Below are 19,799 nucleotides of genomic sequence, written 5' to 3'. Positions count from 1 at the left end.
CTGTTCCCTGCAAAGTCACAGCCTGGGCTGATGGCAAGCAGCGAGTCAGGCGGGGAGCCCGGGCCTGGGAGGTTTCTCGGGCCCCATGTGTGTAACCAGTGCTGGGTAATTGAAATTGGTGTATCCGAGGTCTGTCATCAATTCTTGTAAATGTCACTTTGTGCCTGGGCTTTTCTTGTGGTTTTCTTTTTCCTGGAAACAGCATTGTTGTTCTCAGAGTGGCACTTGGGGATTCAGGGAGGTTTCCTATTCATTCCGTTTAACACCCTGCATCTCCAGCTCTGATTAAGCCTGACATTGTCTTTATAGAGTGAGTTGTTAAGAGGTGAAAAACTCTTTTCACAATGATTCTTTTTTGCATCCCACGAGATGACTTGGGAGAAGTGCCCTTGTTAGGATGAGCCCTCTGCTTCCAGGGTCTTCAAGAGCATTTACACGCAATGGAAAATCTGAGGCCGGGTTGGTAATTATGAATACTTAAATTGCATTATAGAGAGATGTGGAATTGTGCATGATTAACCGGTAGGATCTATTTAAGAAAATTACAGATTTTTTAGTGACGTGTAAAATATTCGTAGGATGTTGGCACCGAACCAGAGCACAGAAACCATGCCTATCTTGGTCTTCATTGTATCTGCATCACACAGCACGGCGCCTGGCACCTGACATATGCTGGATAAATATCACATGAAATAAAGATCACCTCATGCACAGAACAAGCTGCAGAATCAAGACTTGAAGCCTGGTGCTCAAACTCCCGAGTCTCTCCTCGTGTCTGGGCGTCATGCAGCTCGACTACCTGGCCTGGGAGGATTCTCTCAAAGCACCATTGCCTCGAAGCCTGACACGCAGCCAGTTCCTCAGCACTCTCTGGAGTCTCAAGCCTTTCAGGGAGCAGCCAGCTGTGCCCCAGATTTCTCAAAAAGCAGACCCCCGACTCTGAGATCTCACCCTGAGGGAGAATAAGACAATAGCTCTTCATAGGCCGATCACTCAAATGATTGTGCCCAAGAATGTAGGTAAAATTACCCTCTGCTCTGTGATTAAAGTCGAGGCTAATTTTATTCCCCTGTGCTCCAGGATACTTGGAATTTTTCATGACAAAGTAATGACTTCCAGGAATGAGATAAACCCTACACGCATTTTCATGGAAAATGGATCACTTCTGGAAAATAATTAAAATGAGTCCGACGAAGTCTGTTCCAGCAGCGCCAGAATATAGAAGCGGGTCATCTGTAACCACGGGGAGCGTGTTTGGGGCCCGCCGATCACCACGAGTGAGCTATTAATAAACTCTATTAGCGAGCATCAGGATTTATGTGATCCCCGTCGCCTCCTCTTCCTTAACTGTGCCGTCTGGAAGCCACAAGTGACCTGTGCCAGGAAGGTGGTGCCTCAGAACAGCGCACAACGCTGAGATGGCTAACTGAAAAGGAGACGACGGCTCTTTTCTCGAAACCTGTTGGAAATCCTTGAAAACATGTGAATCCTTACTCAGAAAGGATGGCACGGCTTCACGCACAAAGCAATCAGTTAAGGAAATGTGTTTGTGGTGTGCAGGAAGGGAGCCAATGTGTCTGACACCTTCAAGGAGGAAGCAGAATGTGGAGATTGAGTGTGAATTCAACGAGGACTTTCAGTTTAAAATAGGATCTGGCAGAATACCTGCGAGGACTCAGGAAATGAAACAACCAGCCCTGCTGAGAGCTAAAAGCAGCAGACGTGTTACCTGTTACGTGTTACGGGCACCCCGGCCAGGGAGCGGGCCCACTGGGAGCCGTGGCCAGGTGGGAAGCAGGCAGGGCCCTCCTGGGGAGGGATAGGGGTTTTTCTGTGAGGCTGCACTTGACCCAGAGTACCAGCCTGAGCCAGTCCCAGGCAGGCACTTCGGAGACCGCCACCTTTCTTCAGACACCCCCATCAACATATTTTTGAATGTTGCAAACAAAGCAAGCACAACACAGAAATCTCTGCTTTTTAATCAAACCTATCGAACGTTTTTGGAGGGGTTTTAGGGCATGACTTTTAATGGACGCTTTTCCCCCAAAATAGATAACGAATTGCTGGAACACAGTATCTTGAACAGCACTGGTATAATATCAGTGCGCCCAGGCTGCTAACACAAAATAGCACAGACTGGGCGGCTGAAACACCAGACATTGATTTCTCACCGTTTTGGAGCCTGGGAATCCACGATCAAGGTGCCAGCCAGTTCCATTCCTGGCCAGGGCCCACTTCCTGGTTCACAGACGGCCACCGTCCCCACATGCGGGGAGAGGCAGTTCTGAGGTCTCTTCGGCTTCTTATCAGAACGCCAGGCTTAGGGGATTCAGGCTCACCTCAGGACCTCGTTTAACCTGAGTCACTTTCCTGTAGAGCCTGTCTCCAGACACAGCCACATGCAGGGTTAGGGCTTCCACGGACCAGTCCTGGGGCCACAGTTCTGCCCATGGCAGGTGGGATCCAGGCTCGCAGGCCGGGCACACAGGGCTGGGCACCCTGGTCTGGCCGGTGGGTCTGCAGCGTCTTGTCTGTGACAGCATCATGTTGTCTAAAACACTCATCTCTGCACTTCTGTTGCTTATTTTTGTTAAACAAATAAATTAATATATCATAATATATATTATATTTTATAATATGTACGATAATACATTTAATATATTTAATACTATATTTAATATAGTATTTTAATATAATATATTTAATACTCTATTTGATAATATAGTATTTAATATTTATATTTCAAATAATATAAATATAATTACTATTTATATTTTAAATAATATAAATATATTTAATATTTCTATTATTTAATATTTAATAATATAGTATTAAATATATTTAATATATTTTATAATAATATATTATTAATATAATAATATAAATGAAAATAATTATATTATTTTATTTTGTTGTAATAGTTTTATTTCATTAGTTTTCATCTTTTAGGGTAAAATTCTCCTTGTTATAATACCTTAATGATGATACTCTCTTTTTCTTTCTAGGTAAGTTTCTAATGAACACATCGAGTTCCGGGAAAATTCCTTTTGAGAACTGGGTCAAGGGGCAGCTCCCGCCCTGCTTTGCTGAAGGTAGACTTCTCAGCTGTCGCTACCGTCCTAGGTCCTGGGAACTCAGGAGACACAGAATCAGTGGCCCAGCTGTGCCACCACACCTTATCTCCAGAAGCCATTTATGCCCCCCACTCCTTTTCTTAACTTCCCCTTCTGTGACATTTATCCTCTTCTTTTTCTTTTTTTTTTTTCTTGAGATGGAGTTTTGCTCTTTTTGCCCAGGCTGCAGTGTGGTGGCAGGATCTCGGCTCACCACAACTTCTGCCTCCCGAGTTCAAGTGATTCTCCTGCCTCAGCCTCCTGAGTAGCTGGAATTACAGGCACATGCCACCACACCTAGCTAATTTTGTATTTTTACTAGAGATGGGGTTTTACCTTGTTGGCCAGGCTGGTCTGGAGCTCCTGACCTCAGGTGATCCACCCATGTCAGCCTCCCGAAGTGCTGGGATTACAGGTGTGAGCCACCACGCCTGGCCCGTTTATCCTCTTCTTTACAGAACTCTTACTAACTTCTTATTCTACTTATTGATCTATATGTAACCTTTTTGTGACTATCATCAATGAAAATCACTGCATTACATGTTCTAATGTGTTTTTTGCTTCCTTACAGGGAGCTATTGATTACCTATGTTGATTCAGTCCAATTGCTGAATTCTCTGATCACATCTAGTAATTTTTCAATTTTCTCTTGAATTTTCTGCACAGCTAACATATTGTTTCCATGCAGTGACCATTCTCTCCCTCACGCCTGCTCTTGTCTTTGTGAGCCTGTCTGCGCTGGCCGTGCAGTCCAAGGGTACAGTGTCTGCATCTTGGTCTCCACCCCACTCCCATTGCTGTTCCTAGGCTGAGACTACACAGCCCCACATCTCAGATCCTCCTCTGCCTAATGGGGATGGTTCTATGATGATGTCAGAGATATGTGAGATGGTTGATCTGCCCACAGCCTGGGAGGCCCCTGCGCAGGACAGGAAGGGGTCAGCGTCTTAAATCTCCCCATCTTCTTGTCTGATTAAAGGTCTTCAGAAGGAGGTCCCCGAGCCGACAGCAGTGGCCATGGATGGTGGGCACCGCTGAGCCTGAGAGTAGGGTCCACGTCCTACTCATGCCGATGGCTTCCTCCAGGTGCCTTGAGAACTCATCCTTTGTGGGATTGAGGAGGCTCCGGCAAATTGCGCTGAGTTTTGCCCACTCCTCTTCAGCAGGGGGCCTCCAAGGCTTCTCTCTGTGACTTTGGCGAATCCCATTCACAGGTTGTGTTAATGGAAATCATCTGTGAATCCCCCTGGGGGTGCAGGCGAAAAGGTTTCTCACAAGACTATGGAGCTGTGGCTGTTGATAGGAGTTGACTGCAGGGCTTATTAAGAAAGACGGGGAAAAAAAAGAAAGAAAAGTCCCCACAGAAGAACTGTGAGGTCCAAAATCCACCTGCCAGCAGTTTCAAGGGGAGGCTCGGGCAGGAGTGTGTGGTGGGAGACTGTGGTTTTGGGGCTCCACAAAGGGCCTGCTGGCTGGGGGTCCACAGGGTAGGGGCATTTGACAAGAGGAGTGGAGGCTCCCAGTGGCGTCCACTAGACCTGGAGGGGCTTTGCTGGGAGTCTGCTGCCAGCCAGTAGCCAGAGTCCAGAGAACAGCACAGTGGTCAGCCCAGGGCAGGGAGGGGCCCCTGGGGCTCTCTCCTCCCACACTCACTTCCCTGCTGCCCCTCCCAGGCTGAGCCTCGCTGGATATAAGAGGGGCTGTTATAGAAGCAAACTACAGAGCGGCCCCTCCAGCTGGCAGAGCAGGAAGGGCCCAAGGGGATGGAGCAGGACACAGGGCACGCCTGCCACTGTGGTTTGAAAGGAGGAGGGAAACGTTCCCATCCAGTGTGGAGGAAAAGCATGAGGTGAGTTGAGCCATTACTGGGCAAAGTACTATTAGAGAAAAGCAAAGCTGTGTGTGCTGCTGCTTTCTTCCTTTAAATCCTATAACATGTGTTACAGAGAGGCCACTTAAGTCCACAAGTGTAGGCTGAACGCTGGTGATTTCTTCTCTGTGGACTGGTTTGTGCTGTGGCGGGGTGAGTGGTGCTCTGCGGGCCCGGGAAATCGCAGGCCCCATCCTTACCTCCCAGGTCGTGGCCACCTCCTCTGACATGTGTCACACCCCCAGCCAAGAGGGCACCACACTGTGTGTTTTTGGCTTTTTTCCCCCACTGTTTGCTAATTGGCTTTTACTTTTTCGTAGTAAAGGCACAGCTAGGTAGGGTAATGTATGCAAAGCTTGCTACTCTAAGGGCAGGACTTGGGGGTTTTTAGATGCACTTCTGCCAGAGTGACCAGCAGGCAGATCTGATGGGACAGTTCCAGCCCCGTCCTCACTGCCTCCTGCCCCCCACAGTGACCCCCAAGGTCACGAGAACTCTGACCTGAGTCACTAAGGGTTACTTTTGTTTGTTCCCAAATGTCCTTTGAATGGTCATTTAGTGCCTTTGGTCTGTGGCTGTCCAGGGAGCTTTGCTCATCCTTGTGACTGTGAGAGCCCTATGTGGATGCACAGTAGTAGGAGGTCCTTTACGTGTGTGTGTGTGTGTGTGTATTCTCCACATACATACAGAGATATTTATTCTAAGGAATTGGTCCATGTGATTGTAGAGGCTGAGAAGTCCCATAGTCTGCTGTCTGCAAGCTGGAGACCCAGGAAAGCAGATGTTGTGAGTCTCAGTCTGAGATCGGGGCAGATGAATGTCCCAGCTCATGGAGTCAGGCAGAAAGAGCGAATTCTCCATCCCCTCATCTTTTTGTCCTATTCAAGCTCTGGTGGTGTTGGGTGAGGCCCATGCACACTGGGGAGGGAAATTGTTTTACACAGCACGTGCATTCACATGCAAACCATGCCTGGAAGCAGCCTCACAGACACACCCAGAAATAAGGTCTTATTTGCTCTCTGGGCACCCCATGGCCAAGACAAGCTGACACATAAAATTAATCATCAAAGGTCATTTCTAGTTTCTGGCTCTTACACCAGAAAGAGCCCCTGGGACACCCTTCCCCTGCATGTAATTGGTGCATGTTCACACTGCCTTGGTGGGAGTGCTGGCCACTGGGGGCACAAGGGCAATCCCCTCACCATTTGCATTTACACCCCATCACCAGCGTGCGGACATTCCAGTGGCTTCACGTTTTGCCAGCACGTTTTTGATGCTAGTCTTTGGTGTGAGGAAGGGATCACACTGCACTTTCCTGCGGTTTCCTGCTCCCTCATCTGTGCAGGGCACCAAGATCACTGGAAGCTGTGGCTGTTCTTCTCAGGGTGCTCAGTGCCCGGGAAGAGGAGCTGCATAGGAATGGTTACTTTCTGCTGGGCGTGGTGGCTCATGACTATAATCCCAACACTTTGGGAGGTTGAGATGGTGGATCACCTGAGATCAGGAGTTTGAGACCAGCCTGGCCAACATGGTGAAACTCTGTCTTTACTAAAAATACAAAAAAAAAAAAAAATTGACCAGGCATGATGGTGTGCGCTTGTAGTCCCAGCTACTCAGGAGGCTGAGGCAGAAGAATGGCTTGAACCCAGGAGGCAGAGGTTGCAGTAAGCTGAGATCGTGCCACTGTACTCCAGCCTGGGTGATAGAGTGAGACTCCAATGAAGAAGAGGAAGAAGAAGAAGAAGAAGAAGAAGAAGAAGAAGAAGAAGAAGAAGAGGAGTAGTAGTTACATTCCAGTTGAGTGCCTCTTCTTCAGCTAATTCACTGTCTGACCTTGGAATGCTCACTTCGTCTCTTTGGGTCCCAGTTAACTCATCCCTGGGATAAGTTTGTAAACCAGTGATTCTCAGCCCCTCTCCAGGGCCACCACCACAGAGGAATATGCAACTCTCTCCTCCACGATTGCAGATCCATGAGCAGCAATGCCCACTCTGGAGTGGGAGCCTCACATCACAGGGTCTTCCTGGTCTAGTCTTGCTTATTCCTAATTGATCACTGAGGAGACAGGAATGGGTTGATAACTGTTCCTGGCAGGCGCTTAGTGAAGGAGATGCTAGGGAAAAAGGCATGTTTACATTTTAACACATCCCAGCAGAATTAGAGTCTGTCCTGCTCATTGGAAACATGGCCAGATGCTCATGTGTCTTGCTACTCTCCATGTGACCCCAAGTGGGTCTGAGTGTGGGCTGCAGAGGCACAGCTGTGGCAAAAGCCTGCAGGGAACTCAGTGTCTCCTGGACGTGCACGCTCTGTCTCTCCCTCCCTCCCTTTCTATCTTCTTTATTATGAACTATCACAAACATGCAGGCAAGTGGAGAGGACAATTTCTGGACTCCATTCTGCCCCTAATGTCTTCACTCATCAACATTTTGGTTTCCGTCCATTGCTAATGGCACATCAGGCAGTCAGCGGCCTTCATCCCACAATGCAGTGTGCAGAAAACTGGCCTTTGTGGCAGGTAGCTGTTGCCACCGTCTTCTCAAATTCACTCATCTCAAAGTCTCATTGTGACTGACTCATTGGATAGAAATCATGCATTTGCATGATAGTACCTGTTTTGACACTTGATTATACCTTAATGATACATTGCATGTATCATTTCTTTATGTTAACAAGCACTATGAGATGTCGATTTTCTTTTTCTCTCTTGTTTTCAGAGTAACCTACATTGAATAGCTCTGGATAGCTGGGTGATATGCATGATCTAGAAACGGCAAAAATGGTATGGGGTAGAGACAGGAAAACATATAAAGGATGAAAAAGTAGAGTGTTTTGAAGTGTACCGAGATGCAAAGCAATTGCACCTTGTTTGCTGTTAATTGAAGGCATGTTTATGGTAGGGTGAAGAAGGTTGACTCATGATATGGTTGGATACGGGGTATTGTAGGGCTTTATTTTTCTCACTACCTCCTTATGAATCTGCAGCAGGCTGAATCTTTCCCTAGCCATAGATGAAACCCCAGTGGGTCCAGATGGTTTTCCTGACTCTTGGATAATGGAAAGTGATTTGGTCACTTTCAGCTGCAAATAGTCTTTGGTCAGAAAATGGAATGTTCATTCCCCAAACCTGATTGTATGTCACATTTTCCTCCTTCCCTCAGCTCACACTCATTTAGGCTAGAGGTCTACAGAGAGAAAGACAGACATGATTGGATAGTCCCTGTTTACTTGTCTTACGTTTTTCTCCCCCAGTCTCTATCTCCAGTTTGTTAGCCAGTGTCTGACCCACCAATGCTGGAATGGGGGGAAGTGTAGGCAAGAGGGTCTTACATGGTTGCAATGCCTAGAAACTGCTCTCACTCTCCCAGCCTTGCAGATTTCTGTATCCTGCTCTCTTCTCGTGGAAGTGTTTGTAGTTCCTCCCACATGGGCAGCCTGAGAACATCCCCTGCAGCTCCAGGACCCTGAACGGAGCATCCTTTCCAGGTGTTCCTCAGGATGACCTCACAGCCACTCCTCCTCCTGCCCATGTCTGTCTGCACTGTGGGGACCACACCCACAGTCCTGCCCTGACAAAGTCCAGGAGTGAGGCTGGATCTGAGGCAGGTCCTGCTGTCCTCCTGCCATAGGCATTTGACTCTCTCGCCTGAGAGGTCAGAGGATGTGTCAGGTCAGAGGATGTGTGCCAAGTTCTTTGTGAGGCACATGGAGAATACTCTTGATGGGTATGACATGAAATTCAGCAAATATAGGGTTCTCCTGACTTTTGAGTCCAACCTACCAAGATTGTCTAAGGAGAAGCAGAAAGTGATCAATTTGTCCATTTCAATGAAGGTGTTAATTTCAATTTGTTTATTGGCATAGAGATGCTTATCACATTACCTTTTGTCTGTTTATTGAGTAAGTAAAGGTAAATTTTATAACCATAGCACAAAGAATAAGTGGAGATATACTGTGGATCTTTTCTACCCTTTGGGAGGTGGTGTAGTCTCACTGGAGAGCACACTGTGAGGAGTTAAAGATGTTTACTCTGACACCTGAAATAGCCCTGGGAACTGCAACAATAATGACTTAGGTAAACCAACAAAGGAGAAAATATGGAATTACAAATATAACTAATCAAAAACAAGTCAGAAAAAGAGTAAAAAGGGAACAAAAAACACATAAGACAAATTCACAAGGTGGTGGATATAAAGAAAAGCGATATTCACATTAACTATAAATTATTTAAATGCCCCAATTAAGATGAAGAGATGTCAGATTAGTCAAGAAAACAAGACTCAAATATATGCTGTCTACAATAAACACATGTTAAATAAAAAGACAGAGATTTAAATAAAAGTATTAAACACATACATTCTATGCTAACACTAATGTTAAATTAGTGACTATGTTAATATCATACTAACTACATGTTAGAGCAAAGAGTATTACCGTAATATCATTTTATAATGGTAAATGGGTACACTCACCAAGATCTCATAACCATCTAAACTTCTGTATCTCTAATAAGAAAGCTTCAAAGTGTATAAGGCAAAAACTGATATGATAAAGATGAGTTAAAGAAAATCTACATTTATAGCCTGAGATTTAAAAACTGCTCTCTCAATAATTGATAGAGTAAGTAGACAGAGAAGAAGTAATGACATGGAAATCTAAACTTGACGTCACTGATGTTTATAAAGCACTCCACCTGACAAGAGCAAAACTTACATTCTTTCCCAGTGTGCAGGAAACACTTACCAAAACATACACCATGTTATGGGTCATGAAAGAGTCACAATAAATTTAAAAGGCTTGAGAGGATGGATGTCCTATTTATCCTGATGTGATTATTACACATTGCATGCCTGTATCAAAATATCTCTTTCAACCCATAAACATACGTGCCTGCTATGTACCCATGGACTGTTTTTTAAAAAAAATTTAGTAAATAAATTTAAAAGATTTAAGTCAAACAAAGGTTGTTTCTGAATGCAGTGGAATTATATTAGAAACCAATACAAGAAAGAACCTTGAAAAATTCTGAAATATTTGGAAACTAAGTAACACATTTCAAAATAACACATAGGTCAAAAAAAATCAAAAAGGAAATTGAAAATACATTTTGAACTGAAATAAAACTAAAGCACTGCAGATCAAAATTTGCATGATGCTGCCAAAGCAGTCCTGAAGAGGAAACTTACAGCAATAAATGTCTCTATTAGAAAAGAAGAAAAACCTTAATCAATGACCACTAGGGATCTATAAGAAGAAGATGGAATTAAACCTAAAGAAAACGGGAGAAAACAAATCATAAACGAAGAGCAGGAGGCAATAAAAGGTGAAACAAACAAAAGAAAAAAATCAACAAAACCAAAATTTATTTTTTTGAGAAGATTTTTAAAAATGATAAATCTCCCATAAAGAAAACTCCAGATCTAGACGCTTCACTGGTGAATTCCACCAAATATTTATGGAAGTGAGAGCACCAAGTCCACATGCTCTATCTCTAAACTGCAGGAAGGGGGATACTTCTCATCTCATTCTTTAAGGCCAGCATTACTGTGATAGAAAAACAAAAACAAAAGACAGACATTCAAGAAAAAACAACTAGCCTATTTCTCTTATCAACATAGAGTCAAAAATTCTAAATAAAACTTCAGTAAATAGAATTCAACAAAGTGTAACAAATGAAGTAATCGTATTGCCAAATAGGATTTATCCCAGGGACACAAGGTTTGTTTAACATCTGAAAATCAATGAATATAATTGACCATATTAGCAATCTAGAAGATACAAAGTGTACAATCATCTCAATTGATGCACAAAAAAGCCATTGATAAAATTAAAGCTATCTCCATGATAAAAATTCTCAACAAACTAGAAATAGATGAGAACGTCCTCAGACTAATAAAGGGTATCTATGACAACCTTAAAATTCACATCAAACTCAGTGGGGGGAAAGACTGAATAATTTTCTCCTAAAAACAAGACAAGAATGCTGCTCTCATTATTTATCGTCAACATCGACCTGGCGGTCCCAACCACTACAATAAGGCAAGAGTACACACACACACACACACACACACACACACACACACACACACACAGGATCTAGATTTGAAAGAAAGAAGTAACACCATCATTATTCAGAGGACATGATAGTCTATTTTTAAAATCCAATAAAACCTACATAAAACTCACTAGAAATAATAGTGAGTTTAGCATTATTGCCGACAGAAGATTAATATATGCAGATCAATTATATTTTTATGCAATTGCAACAAAAATCCAGAAATAAAGTATGAAAAAATACTGTTTACAATAGTATCAAATAATGAAGTATCATGGGAAAAATTGACAGCAGATGTGTAAGAAGAATACACTGAAAACTATTAAGTGCTTCTTGGAGAAACAGAAGAACCAAAGGAAGAGAATGAGTTTGTGGACCAGACAACTCACAACTGAGGATGTCAAATTTCCTAAATTGATCTATAGATTCAAGACAATCTCAGTGAAAATCAAGGGCATTTTTGTAGCAACTGACAAGCTGATTATACAGTTTATATAAAAATACAAAGGACCTAGAATAACTCAAACAACTTTGAACAAAAGAACAAAGTTGGAAGACTCATACTACCTGCTTCATGACTGATAAGATACAGCAATTGAGACAGGGCGATTTGGTTTGGAAACGGACAAATACATGAATGGGATGGAATAGAAAGTCCAGAAATAGAGTCATACTTGTATGAACAGCTGATTTTGACAAAGTTGCAAAAGCAGTTCAGTTAAAAAAAAAAAAAAAAAAAAAAAGATAGTCTTTCAACATATGGTGCTGGAAACATTTGGATATACATATGCAAAAAAAATGAACTTCGATCCATATCACTAACTATATGCAAAATTTAATTCAAAATGGGTCATAGTCCTAAATAGAAAATCTAAATTCTCAAACTTCTGGAAGCTTACACAGGAAAAAAAAAAAATCTTTGTGACCTTGGTTTAAGCAAGTAATTCATAGATATGCTACCAAAAAGTAAAATCCATCAAAGAAAAAATTCATAAGTTGAACTTCATTAAAATTAAAAACTTCTGGTTCAAAAGATTATTAATAGAGTGAAAAGACAAGTCGTTGATAGGAAGAAAGTATTTTTCAAGTATAAATTTGATGAAGAAATTGTATCCAGAATTCAAAAGGAACTCTCCCAAAGTTCAATGAGAAAATAACAACCCAACCCGTCAAAAAATGGGCAAAATATTTAAACAAACCATGCACCGAAAAACATGTATGGATAGTAAATAAGTGCGTGAAAAGATGTTCAACATCATTGGCCAAGAGGGCAATGCCGATTAAACCACATGAGATACCACCACACATCAATCAGAACAGCTGAGAAAGACGGTGCCCACCCCTATCCAGGAAGGGGAGCAGCCGGAAGGAGTGGAGCCCTGGTGGAGTAGTGGGATCCCGGCACAGTCCTGTTTGGCCATTTCTCAAAAATAGGTTAATGGAGTCTATAATCCCAAAGCTCTACTTAAATCCTCTTGTATTAGGAGCAAGTCCCTCCTCCCTGACTCGGCATGAGGGAAAAGATTCCATCAAATAAAGTTCAGTTGGATCCTTGGGCATCCACGGGAAGATATCTGCAACAATAGCACCAAGTGGCTGGAGAGCACGGAAGGAGGCCGTCCCCCAACCTGGTCTCCTGGAGCCCTTTTGTCAACTCAAGTGTTGCACTTTTTCCCGTGTAACTCTGGCTTAAGAAATATGCCCACCTGGTGGGGCTCTCTCATGACCCAAGGACAATCTCACAGCCTACACGAATCCTGTGGAATGAGATGCTCTAGGAAAGCCCTCCAGAGTCTGAAGCCTTGTCACCTGGGTCCTGAGTCCAGAGTGAAGGAAATGCCTCCAGGAACCATCTTTCTTATTCCCCAGCAAACTCCTTTTCAGAGGCAGTTAATTTGGGCTCATCTCAGTGCATAAAACGCTTTGTTGAGTTGAGGCAGTCACATCTGTCTGCACTAGTTTATTCCTTCTTGAAACATTTATCAACATAAAATGCAAACTTAAATGCAAATTATCTTCCATCCCCTCTTTCACATGGTGCTCAAAGGTGATAAAACGATGAGTTCATCAGGGGTTTTTTGACTCAGAAAAACGTTGCACTCCTGAGTATCTATTTCTTGAATTTAGTATCTTCAAGTTCCTAATTAGCATAAGACTTTTTTGCAGTTCAGTAAAGATAATCAAAACGATGTCTGTTTAAACCAAGAACACTTTCTCTTTCTCAGTCAACCATAATTTGATCAGATTTCAGAGCGGGTTTTTTTTTTGTCCATACTTGTGGAAATGTGAAATAACTAAGCAGTTAAAATTCATGATCTACACTTTTGTGTCATTATTATTGCATTAGCATGAAATTATACTTCTAGTTAGTCATAATTATACTCATAATTATTCAATTTATCACTATAGGTCCTCCTGGAAGTTTTATTGGAGGATTTATTAACATTAATAAATTGTTTTTCTTCATTTCCATATTATGAATTCTTCTCATGTGTGATATGATCTATTACCCATAAAATTATAACAAACCCCAAGCATTGGTGGCTGCCCAGCAATGTGAAGGAAACCTTTTGTCAGCTCATCTGGGATGTGACTCAACTGCCAATGTCATGGGGGAATAGTTTTGTGCCACCAGAGCTTGCTGCCATTAGAAGGCTCTCCAAGAAAAAACTCACAGTGGATGAAAATGGAATATTTTTCTTCTAAGCCATTCCCATCCAGCCAGTACAGCCCTGATACTGGAGCCATTCTCTGAAGCTCACAACTTGGCATGGATTGGGACATAACATCCGACCGGCTGGGCCCTTCCTTCTGGCACACGGTCATGCTCATATCTCTGCTGAGGCTCTTTGGCCACTTGGTATTACTTTGAAACTCTTCTCCTGGAGATACAGTCTCATTTTCATGAATTTGGTATTCCTCTTAAACTGTCCTCCTAGAGGACGATTCTCATTTTCATGAATTCATCACTTGCTGCTGCCCACCTACAATCCTCTCTCTGTCTGTGAACTCGTACAGTATCCTCCCGCCTTTCTGTTCAAAGACTTTCACATATGAACTCAGGGGAGTAACAACATCACTCCCTGAGTTCATATGTTCATATGCTCTTTCACAAAGCTTCAGGATGTTTGATATTCCTGGTGGGTGTTCTGGACGAAATGTTGTTACTGCCCAAAGTTCACGTTAAAGCCTAATCACCAGTTGGACTGTATTTGGAGAAGGGGCCTTTAAACAAGTATTTAGGTTAAATGAGATTGTAAGGGCAAAGCCTGATCTAACAGGATTAGTGTCCCGACAAGAGACACAAGAGAGCTCCCCCTCTATCCACCATGTGAGGACACAGCCAGAAGGTGGCCACCTGCAACCCAAATGGAGAGCCCTCACCAGGTACCCACCCTGCTGACACCTTGGTCTTGGACTTCTGCCCTCCAGAACGTGAGGAAATTAATTCCTGTTGTTTACGCCTCCCGGTCTGTTGCGTTTTTGTTATGGCAGCCCAGGCAGGCTAACATGGTGAGGGACTGGGTGATATTCACACATTTGTTTAAACTGGGTGCATCATGCTCGGCACTGGTGAGGCACAGGGGTTGCCTTATGCAAATTGGTTTACGTGGGACATTTTGTTTGATTCTCACAGCATGCCTGTGGGGTAGGGTCTATTATTATCATCCTCTTTCACAGGTAAGACTACTGAGGTGAGTGGAAGGTAACCTGGGCAGTGAGTGGCTGTGCCAATGAGGACCCAGGTCACCCGCATTCTCCCATGTTGTGTGTGGGTTTTCATCTGAGCATCCTCATGGGAGCCCTTGTTCCCCTGAGGTGGGGGCTGCACTGGTCTCCTGGGCCTGGCTGACGCCCTGCTCACACAGCCAATGCCAGGTGCACCCATAGATTGTGAATGAAGGGAGCAGGCTGCATGGGGCTGGGGTGCTGGTCACCTCCTCTGGGGTGTACCATTATCATTGGCCGCTCCCTGTGTCTGCGACCTTGAGCACCTGTGGGGTCTCTCCCCACAAGACAAGAAGCCAAGGAGTGCCCCCTGCAACCTTGACCCTGCAGCAGGTGCCTCCGGATACCAAATCCAATTCAAAATCCACACGATGTGGCATATCCTGCGTTAGACGCAAAATCCCAGCAACACAGAACAGCTTCTGATCCCAGGAAACCACAACTGTCTACAGGAGGGCCCAGCCAGGTGTGAGGCACTCAAAAGGCAATCATAAAGCAGCCCACATGCAGGTGTGATTTGGGGGCTGAGGGGCCCTGGAGTCTGACCGGGTCCTCAGGAATCATGAGTTCTCACAGGACAGGGCTTCTCACCTTTGCTGCCCTCCCCCAGCCATTACCGCCTGGCGAAGGGTGCAGGGGGGTGCCCCTCAGCGTCCTGGGTGTGGCAGCTCTGGGATGGGGACATACCTCCCACCCTGCTCCAGTCACTGCCCCCAGGACCTGCGAGAGGACCAAGGAGTCTGAGCCTCTGTCAATCTTGGGTCAGTGCCAGCCCTGGGACCCTTTTGGCCAGAGGCCACCTCAGGATGCCACATTCACTTCTTGGGAAATTAGTTCCTAATTCATTCTGCTGCAGGGCTAGTGTCACCCTGCATTTATTTACATAGCTGCAGGATGAGGAGATAAATGAAAATAATGAATATCCATTAAACAAGATTCATAATGAAGCACACCTCAGTCCTCCTGGGCTCTGCTCTCCCTCCAGGCACAGGTCCTGCCCAGGGAGGGTGGTTTCACGGCTTCCGTCTGCAGCAAACACACACTCCATGCATGGTGCGGGGTTCTGAAGGCGCTGATCCCCGCCAAGGCAGCCCAGAGACCCACAAGAAGAACCTTGTTCAAGGTCGTGCTCGGGGCCCAGGCTCAGGATGGCTCTGCCCGTCGGGACTTAAAGTCCCGTCCATCACAGAGGAGTGGTCAGAGGCCTGGGGGAAGCCTGGCCTCTGGGGGCTGGCCAGTTGTCCCTGTTTGACCCAGAGCCAGGGTTAGGTCACTGTGGCTGGGGCTGTGGGGTTTTCAGGAAGATTTTGGTGGAGAGTGGAGCAAGCTTCCCATGGCTGTCTTCCCTGGCATAAGCAGTGGTCCTGAGGCCAGGCCTGGGAAGCAAGGGGGTGGTCCCCAGCAGGGCCCTGAACTGGGCCTTGTCCATCTAGCCCAGCCACCCCCTGGTGCCCACCTGGTAGGTGCGCAGGGCTCAGGGCCACATGGGACTCTGGGTGTGTGCAAGGACAGAGCTCTTTGTTCTGCCTGGTGTGGGCAGTCTGGGCATAGACACGAATGACAGGGAGGGATCTGAGGAAGAGAAAATCACCATGTCCAGCACAGTCCATGCTCATCATTTGCAGCGGCTATTCCAAAGTGGTTGCAGACACTGAGTGGGTGAATGCTGAATAGCCAGGGGGCATGGAGAGGAGGTTCCTTCGAGCCTCTGGTCACATTTGCATCAATAAATCAGCACATGGCCTGGTTTTGTGTGCTTCTGCTGTAGACACCTTATTGGAAAGTATGTTGTTGAATCATGAACACTGCACTCAGGGACAACAGCTCTGGACCAGGCCTGAGTGAGGTGTACCCAAGATACAGTGAACAGCATGGGCTGGGGGACTGAGTGCTGTGTTGATGTGGCTACTCAAGTATTCATCCATTCACTCATTTATCCATCCATCCATCCATCCATCCATCCATCCATCCACCCATCCATCCACCCATCCATCCATCCATGCATCCATCCATCCACTCATCCATCCATCCACCCATCCATCCATCCATCCACCCATCCATCCACCCATCCATCCATCCATGCATCCATCCATCCACTCATCCATCCACTCATCCATCCATGCATCCATCCATCCATCCATCCATCCATCCATCCATCCATCCAATGCCATTGGCCCTGTCATGTGCCAGGCAGGCCATAACGACAGTGGAGAGTGAAGACAGAGAGTCCCTGTTTCTGGGGCCTCATAGCCCAGGGGAGATGGACCCACACTGATGCTGTGTAACCAAAAGTGAGGACACAGCTTGACATGAAAGAGACCTTCACACAAAGTCACTTGGCTTGGGCTGGCAGTGGAGTCATACCTTCCTGGGCTATGTCCACTGCCCCTACAACCGATGGAGACCTAAACCCAGCGGGTGTGGATCTAGCAGCTGTGTAGCTATAGCTTCCTTCTTCCCTGGGGAGAGATGCCTTCGATGTGAATTATAAATGGACAGGTCAGTGGAGTCTGACTCAGAGCTACTGTGTTTTAAATACAGAGCTTTTTATTCGTTTCCAAAGTGCAGGGTCTGCTTATCCCATAAAGACGAAGGAAAATAAGCTCCTTTGCCTTACAAAAATGGCTCTACCATATTCATTATGTGATTAATTTAATGCTCTGATTTACAGTTGTCTACAAATTGCAAATTGCTTTAAAATACATCCTAAATTGAAAATGCATTTAAAATATGAATTCATTATCGTGGATCAGGGCAACATCACCCCAGGTCCACTTAACAAGAAGAGCTGGCCTCCTGATGGTGGGTTTGCTGCTAATACGAGTACAGACCTGATGTCAGCTGCAGCCGCCCTGACTTCCAGGCTCATCTCTGCATCTTGCATGAAGAATTGAAAGGTTTCTATGTGTAATTGTCGAGAGATGGGTGGCATTCATTACTTTTTACTTAATTTTTTTCTAAATATGGAATGTGAGGTGCAGATCACTTTTAAATTATATTCTTACATGATAAACCAGCAGCCCAGAAATACGCAGCAGCGGTGTAATTGAGTGGAGATGAAAGCGTCATCGCAGAAGTGATGACCAGCAGGCAGCTATTTTGGGCCCAACGCGGGAGCGGCCGAAATGGAGGGCTCCATTTCACAGACAGCCTCCCCCAATGATCGTCTTTGTAAAAAATGGGCTAATTTGGGGACAGAGTCCGTGACCGTTACACCGTGGACATCAATGTGGCTGTCAGTGCCCTGGCCCGGCTGCATGAGGAGTTTCTATTTCTATCCTCCCGCCCACCTCCAGCATATGGCTCGACAGACAGCTCTCCCGGTGACCAGAAAACTAGGGGTGCAGGGACCCTGACTTGGACAGAGCTAGTGTCGTGCAAAGCTCAGGGACCTCCTGGGAACAAGCCGGCATCAGGAGAAACTCAGTGACCTCCAGGGGAGGGGACGGTGTTGGGAGAAGCTCTGGTCACCTCCTGGGAAGGGGCTGGTGTCCTGCAAAGCTCAGTGACCTCCAGGGGAGAGGACAGCGTCGAGAGAAGCTCTGGTCACCTCCTGGGAAGGGGCCGGAGTCCTGCGAAACTCAGTGACCTCCGGGGAAGGGGCTGGCTCCACCCAAGCATTATGCTTCAATCTGATCAAGTCCGAGGAAAAAATAGAAAGAAAAACTCACATTTCTCTCACAAAACTGGGCCTTTCAGGGTCTCCATCACCTAAAAGAAAAGGGACGAATTGCGACTGTTACAGAAAAGAAAGTTCCCACACCATAAACGCACATTTCCTTTAATTAGTCCATAATGGCTTGGCAAAAAAAAAAAAACAAAAAACAAAAAACAAAAAAAAAACCCAAAACAATCAAACAAAACATAAAACGTTTATCTTTGAGCTGAATCTTCCAGTGTTGTGAGTCCTATCGGTGCCACCTGCACAGGCCTGAACACGGAGCTGCAAAGTAGAAGTGAATCAACCGGGGGTCGTGGCCGGGCGACATCACGGTGCAGCCCGGGGCGGCCACTGTGCCCAGGAGGCTCTGCACTTGCCCTGTTGAAGGACCACAGCTCCTACGGGGACCGTCTCCCTCTGGGCTGGCTGCGGTGGCAGAGGGAAGGTGAGCCCCCACCATTCCTATTCTCTGTGGAGATGCCCGGGGGCTGGGCTGCCATGAAGGGGCCACACCTTTGGGCGGGTCTTCCCAGTTGGATCCCTCCTGGGTGGTTTGGCGACCCAAGGACGCTGCTCACATGGGTCCCATCAATTCCTCAAGCTTTCCTGAACCCCTTCCGAGTGCAGGCCCTGGGGTCTCAAGCTGCCAGAGACAGACCAGTGGGCTGGGACTCTCACAGGCAGCTGCTGCCCATGCTGAAGGCAAGATAGGCTCAAAATGACACTGAAGTCCCCGGCATTGCCCCCCAGAACTCCTTAGTTTATCTCGGTGTCCCAAGCTGATGGGAATCTCATCCTCTGCACTGCTGCCAGGGACTAAGCTCCTGGTGCCAGCGGCTGAAGGAGGCCCTGAGAGGCTGGCTGTGCTCTGGACCAGGCTTGTCTCTCTCCACCGTCTCCAGGGAGCTGGGGGAGACAGCAAAGCCGTCCGTGCCTGAGACGTTAAGGCGCCTATCTGTGTGAAATGTGCGCAGGCACACAGGTGAGCGGACATTTATTGCAGGAAATAGGCTCCTGCCGCGATGGCGGCAGGCAGCAGAAACCCGGGAAGAGCTGGTGCTTTGTTTCCCGTCCGAAGGCCGGAGAAGAACAGGATCCCAGGCTGGAGGTCTCCCCACGCTGGGCAGTGGGGCCAGCCACTGCCATCGGCCATACTCAGTCCCCCAGTGTAATTGTTAACTCCATCTGCAGACACCCTCGCAGGCATGTCCAGAATCACACGTAACCAGATGCCTGGGCACCCTGTGGCCCGGATCAGTGGACACGCGAAAGGAACCATCACAGCCCACAGCCCAGGGACCCCGGAGGGTGCAGGGTGGGCCCTGCATGTTCTTTTCTCTGCATTTCTTTGATGTGTTTTTCTACATTGTC

Source organism: Macaca nemestrina, chromosome 15 (assembly GCF_043159975.1).
Source record: "Macaca nemestrina isolate mMacNem1 chromosome 15, mMacNem.hap1, whole genome shotgun sequence".
Classification (NCBI taxonomy): domain Eukaryota; kingdom Metazoa; phylum Chordata; class Mammalia; order Primates; family Cercopithecidae; genus Macaca; species Macaca nemestrina.
This window is presented reverse-complemented; position numbering follows the sequence as displayed.